Genomic DNA, 6000 nt, shown 5'->3' with positions numbered 1-6000 from the left:
ATCCAGAGTTCCTTTCCCTTTTATCTCTCCATCGTTGCTGTTCTTGGCCGCTTTCTCCCAGGCCTCTGCCCTTCCCGCTGTTCCATCCAGAACCAGCCACATAATTGGTGGGGTCTATTGCAAATGAGAACTCGACGTCCCTTCTTCAAAACGTAAGGAATTTCAAATTGGTGACAGCTGAGCATTAACAGACGTGTGATGGCCAGGCACAGTGGCTCATTCCTGTGATCCCAGCACTTTGGGAGGCCAAGGCGGGCCAATCACCTGAGGTTAGGAGTTTGAGACCAGCCTGGCCAATATGGTGAAACCCCATCTACTAAAAATACAAAAATTAGCCGGGCGTGGTGGCACATGCCTATAATCTCAGCTAATCAGGAGGCTGAGGCAGGAGAATGGCTTCAACCCGGAAGGTGGAGAATGCAGTGAGCTGAGATCGCACCATTGCACTCCAGCCTGGATGACAGAGTAAGTCTGCATCTCAAAAAAACAAACAAACAAAATTCCATCCCAATAACCCTTAAAAAAAAACTTTTGCATTCTGACTTTATTTCTTCTTGTTTTCTTATTTTCAATGGAATTCATTCTATACTGTTTTCACATTTACCATTCAGGGATATTTGGACAGAATTACACGGCCACAGGTCAACCACTATGACCATAATTCCCTTTCTAAGAATGAGGAAGGATGTGGTCAGTGAGGTTTTTTCATATTATGTTACTGCTTTGCAAGATGACACTTTTTGTTAATCTTTATTTCTTATATTTATTATTTTGGATGCTATTGTGAATGTATGAACTGTTTCTCTATTTTCGTATGTATTTATTTATTTTGAGATGGAGTCTGGCTCTGCCATCCAGGCTGGAGTGCAGTGGCACGATCTCGGCTCACTGCAACCTGTGCCTCCCAGGTTCAAGCGATTCTCCTGCCTCAGCCTCCTGAGTAGCTGGGATTACAGGTGTGCACCACCATGCCTGGCTAATTTTTGTTTGTTTGTTTTTTAGTGGAGACCAGTTTCCCCATGTAGGCCAGGCTGGTCTCCAACTCCTGATCTCAAGTAACTTGCCTGCCTTGGCCTCCCAAAATGCTGAGATTACAGGCGTGAGCCACCACGCTCAGCCTCTCCGTTTATTCAGATCTTTAAATTCTCAGCATCTTTTGTAATTTTTAGTATACACGTCCTTTATTTCTTTTATTAAATTTCTTCCCACTCATTTTATTACTTTGGAGGCTTTGTAAATAAAATTCCTCTCCTCACTTCATTTTTAAATTATTGTTCATTAGTATACAGACACATGATTGATTTTGCTGCATATATCTCCCATCCTGCTAGGAATGTATTGCACTTTTCAACCAGAGCTTCCATTTAGTTTTAAGTTTTAATAATTTCACAGGATAGCATTGTGCTCACTGGTTGCTTAATGTAATTAATATTTCTATTAGCCAGGCGTGATGGCACATGCCTGTAATCCCAGCTACTCGGAAGCCTGAGGTAGGAGAATTGCTTGAACCCAGGAGGCAGAGGTTGAGGTTAGCCGAGATCGCGCCATCGCACTCCAGCCTGGGCAACAAGAGTGAAACTCCGTCTCAAAAAAAAAAAAAAAAACACACACACACACACACACACACACCTTTGTGGATTTATTGGGGTCTGGATAGCCATCCTTCAGATTTCTTTCTCTAGCCTAACGGCTCTGTTGTTGTTCAATGCAAGTTTTATTTTTTATTTTATTTACATTTTAGCAGCTTTATTTAGCTATAATTGTTCTACTAAAAAACCTTCTCACTTAATGTACACAATTAGATGAATTTGGACACATGCAATAACCCCTTGGAAGACATTCACGTGCATACGTTGTTGGGTTTTTGCTTCTCACAGGAACATATTTCAGGCATTTCCATCTCCACGCTACACATGGGGAAATAGAGGCTCACAGAGGAGAAAGGACGTGGTCCAGGTCACCTGTCCCTGGTCCTCCAGGCTGAGGAGCAGAGACCACCCACCTTGGGGCTTCAAGGGTTTGACACGTATCTTGAGCGCCCTCTTGTGGTCTCAGTGGAGAAACTCCCTGTTTAGTTCTGTTCTTTTCCATCTGTCATTCACTTTTCTCATTCAGTATTTGTTGGTCCTGTCCTGTGTGCCAGACACTGTTTGAGGCTCTAGCGGTCCATCAATATGCAAAACATCCTTGCCATCGAGGAGCTCATATTCTTTTTTTTTTTTTTTTTTTGAGATGGAGTCTCGCTTGTCTCCCAGGCTGGAGTGCAGTGGCGCGATCTCGGCTCACTGCAACTTCCACCTCCCGGGTTCAAGCGATTCTCCTGCCTCAGCCTCCCGAGTAGCTGGGATTACAGGCGCCCACCACCACGCCCCGCTAATTTTTTGTGTTTTTAGTAGAGATGGGGTTTCATCGCATTAGCCAGGATTGTCTCCATCTCCTGACCTCGTGATCTGCCCGCCTCGGCCTCCCAAAGTGCTGGGGATGACAGGCCTGACCCAGAACGCCCAGCCGAGGAGCCTATATTCTTGCAGAAGGAGACAGACAGTAACCCTTGGGCATAATAAGCACATTCACAGCTTACTAGAAGGTGAAAATGATTTGGATAAATGACAAAGTGCAGCAGTGGTCCAGTGGTCTGGAGTGTGCAAAGGTCAGCAGGGGGAACAGTGTGGTGGATGCAGACTGAGAGCCAGGGAAAGGGAAGTGGCCATGACTACCCTGAGTGAGCTGGAAGGAAACACGAATCACTCCAAGTAGAACACCCCTTCACTGAGGATTCTTCTTCCCAAACTTCCTCTAGAAAGCTAAGCTGCCTCTCACCACAGGGAAGGCTCAGCCCATTAGACTTCAAACATCCTCAGCAATTCCCTGCCCACCTCTTTCTAGGAGTCAAGATTCCTCCATCCTGATCTAGACCAGCATCTGGTGACCCCTAGAAACCTGTCCTGGAAGCCTCACAAGGCTCTTCACACTCAGTTTGTGATATGATGACCCCAGAGTTGTGCAGTGCACAACCTACACAGCTGGACATGATGGGCCTGGCCCTCTTCCTCTGTGCTCCCACTGCGCTCTGTGCTGACTATGTCATTCCACTGGGTGGTGCCATGTCAACTTCCCTCCTCTCCTCTCAATATCCTGTAAGCTCTTTAAGGATAAGATAGGATCAAAGTTCCATCCACGTCCCTGCTACTCAGAAGAGGGGCTGAAACATTTAAAAGGGAAACGTTAGAACCCCCTCAATAGCACTAGACTTAAGAAAACAAATTGCCGGGTAGTGATGATTAGATTGCTATAAAAGTCTGAATAATTACAAAAAGATTCTAGGAACTGGTGTATAATTATGTAGGGGCACTGGCAGTATGTAGTCCCTGAAATCAGCTAAGGAATCATGGTGCAGTCTCAGGAACCAGCTGGGGACAGTGGCTCAGGTCTGTAATCCCAGGACTTTGAGAAGCTGAGACGCGTAGACTGCTTGAGTCCAGGAGTTCAAGACCAGCCTGGGCAACATGGCGAAACCCTATCTCTACACAGTTAGCTGAGCATGCTGGCACACACCTGTAGTCCCAGCTACTCAGAAGGATGAGGCAGGAGAATTGCTTGAACCCAGGAGGCAGAGGTTGCAGTGAGCTGAGATTGTGCCACTGCACTCCAGCCTGGGTCATACACTGAGACTCTGTCTCGGAAAAAAAAAAAAAAAAGTTGGGAATGTATCCAGATGAACCAAAAAACCTAAAACCTTTCTTTGACCTTCCCTGTTCTTCCAGATACCTTATCTCTCTTTCCCTTCACAGAGGACACCCTGGGTTATCTGCTGACCCCTCCGCCCTTCCTGGCCTCCAGTCTCTCTCTCTCTGGCCTTCTCCACTGCAATCTGACCTCTCCCTGCCCACCCCATTTGGGTCTGCTCTCACCCAGGCCCCCAGTGAACTCTGGATTCTACTGAGTCCAGTGGACCTCTCTCCCTCTTTTTTTTTTTTTTTTTTTTTTTTTTAAATCATACTTGGCCTGCTTTTGAGTCCACAAGGAAGGGACGGTGCATCTCCCACTCCAGGCTTCTGGGACACCCCTCTCTCTTCCTCCCTCTTTGCTTTCCCAGGCTGCTGCCAGGGTATCATCCAGAGTTCCTTTCCCTTTTATCTCTCCATCGTTGCTGTTCTTGGCCGCTTTCTCCCAGGCCTCTGCCCTTCCCGCTGTTCCATCCAGAACCAGCCACATAATTGGTGGGGTCTATTGCAAATGAGAACTCAGGATCCCTTCTTCAAAACGTAAGGAATTTCAAATTGGTGACAGCTGAGCATTAAAAGAAGTGTGGTGGCTGGGCGCGGTGTCTCATTCCTGTGATCCCAGCACTTTGGGAGGCCAAGGCGGGCCGATCACCTGAGGTTAGGAGTTCGAGACCAGCCTGGCCAATATGGTGAAACCCCGTCTCTACTAAAAACACAAAAATTAGCCAGGCGTGGTGGCACATGCCTGTAATTGCAGCAACTCAGGAGGCTGAGGCAGGAGAATCGCTTGAACCCGGGAGGTGGAGGTTTCAGTGAGCTGAGATCTCACCATTGGCACTCCAGCCTGAGCAACAGATAGAGACTCTGTCTAAAAAACAAACAAAAAGGCCAGGTGCAGTGGCTCACGCCTGTAATTCCAGCACTTTGGGAGACCAAGGCGGGCGGATCACCTGAGGTCAGGAGTTCAAGACCAGCCTGGCCAATATGGTGAAACCCCGTCTCTACTAAATATACAAAAAGTAGCTGGGCGTGGTGGCGTGTGCCTGTAATCCCAGCTACTGGAGAGGCTGAGGCGGGAGAATTGCTGGAACCCGGGAGGCAGAGGTTGCAGTGAGCCAAGATCTTGCCTTTGACACTCCAGCCTGAGCAACTGAGTAAGGCTTTGTCTCAAAAACAAACAAAAAAAGAAAAATGCAGGGCCCTCCGAGCATGGTCACTGGGCAACCCACGAAGCTGGCCCAGCTTTGGCCCCGCCCCCTCCCAGGACCTGACCTCTGAGGGGCACTGTGGTAGCAGAATAGCCCCACCCAACCCCGCACATGCAAGATGTCCACGCACAAATCCCTGCGACCCGTGAATAGGTCTGCAGATGCACTTAAAATTGTGGATCTTACGTCAGGCAGATTATCCTGGCGTGATGGTTAGTTGTTGTTGTTGTTTTGGTTTGTTTGTTTGTTTTTTGGGTCTCGCTCTATCGCCGAGGCTGGAGTGCAATGGCGAGATCTCAGCTCGCTGCAAGCTCCGCCTCCCGGGTTCACGCCATTCTCCTGCCTCGGCCTCCCGAGTAGCTGGGACTACAGGCGCCCGCCACCGCGCCCGGCTAATTTTTTGTATTTTTAGTAGAGACGAGGTTTCACCGTGTTAGCCAGGATGGTCTCGATCTCCTGACCTCGTGATCTGCCCGCTTCAGCCTCCCAAAGTGCTGGTGCTGGGATTACACACGTGACAAATAGATCTCTTATATACATATCTCTTTTTCTTTCTTTCGTTTTTTTTTTTTTTAGAGCGAGTCTTGCTCTGTTGTCCAGGCTGGAGTGCAGTGGCTCGATCTGGGCTCACTGCAACCTCTGCCTCCTGCGTTCAAGCGAGTGTCCTGCCTCAGCCTCCCGAGTACCTGAGACTACACACCACTGAGCCCAGCTGATTTTTGTATTTTTTTTAGTAGAGTGAGCCTTTCACCAAGTTGGCCAGGCTGGTCTTGAGCTTCTGACCTCAAGTGATCCACCCGCCTTGGCCTCCCAAAGTGCTGGGATTACAGGCGTGAGCCACTGCACTTGGCCTTTATATATATCTTAACGTATGTACATAATACGTGTAATGAACCACTGGCACATGCTACACACGGATGAACCTGCTTATGTGAAGGAAGTCAGATCGGTAAGGCTGTAGGATGTGTGATTCCATTTATGCAAATGTCCAGAAGAGGTAATCCATGAATCAGAAAACAGGGGAGTGGTTTCCAGGCGCTGCAGAGAGTGGGGCATGGGAGTGACCG

The sequence above is a fragment of the Gorilla gorilla genome, chromosome 20 (assembly GCF_029281585.2).
Source record: "Gorilla gorilla gorilla isolate KB3781 chromosome 20, NHGRI_mGorGor1-v2.1_pri, whole genome shotgun sequence".
Classification (NCBI taxonomy): Eukaryota; Metazoa; Chordata; class Mammalia; order Primates; family Hominidae; genus Gorilla; species Gorilla gorilla.
Note: the sequence above shows the minus strand (reverse complement) of the source record.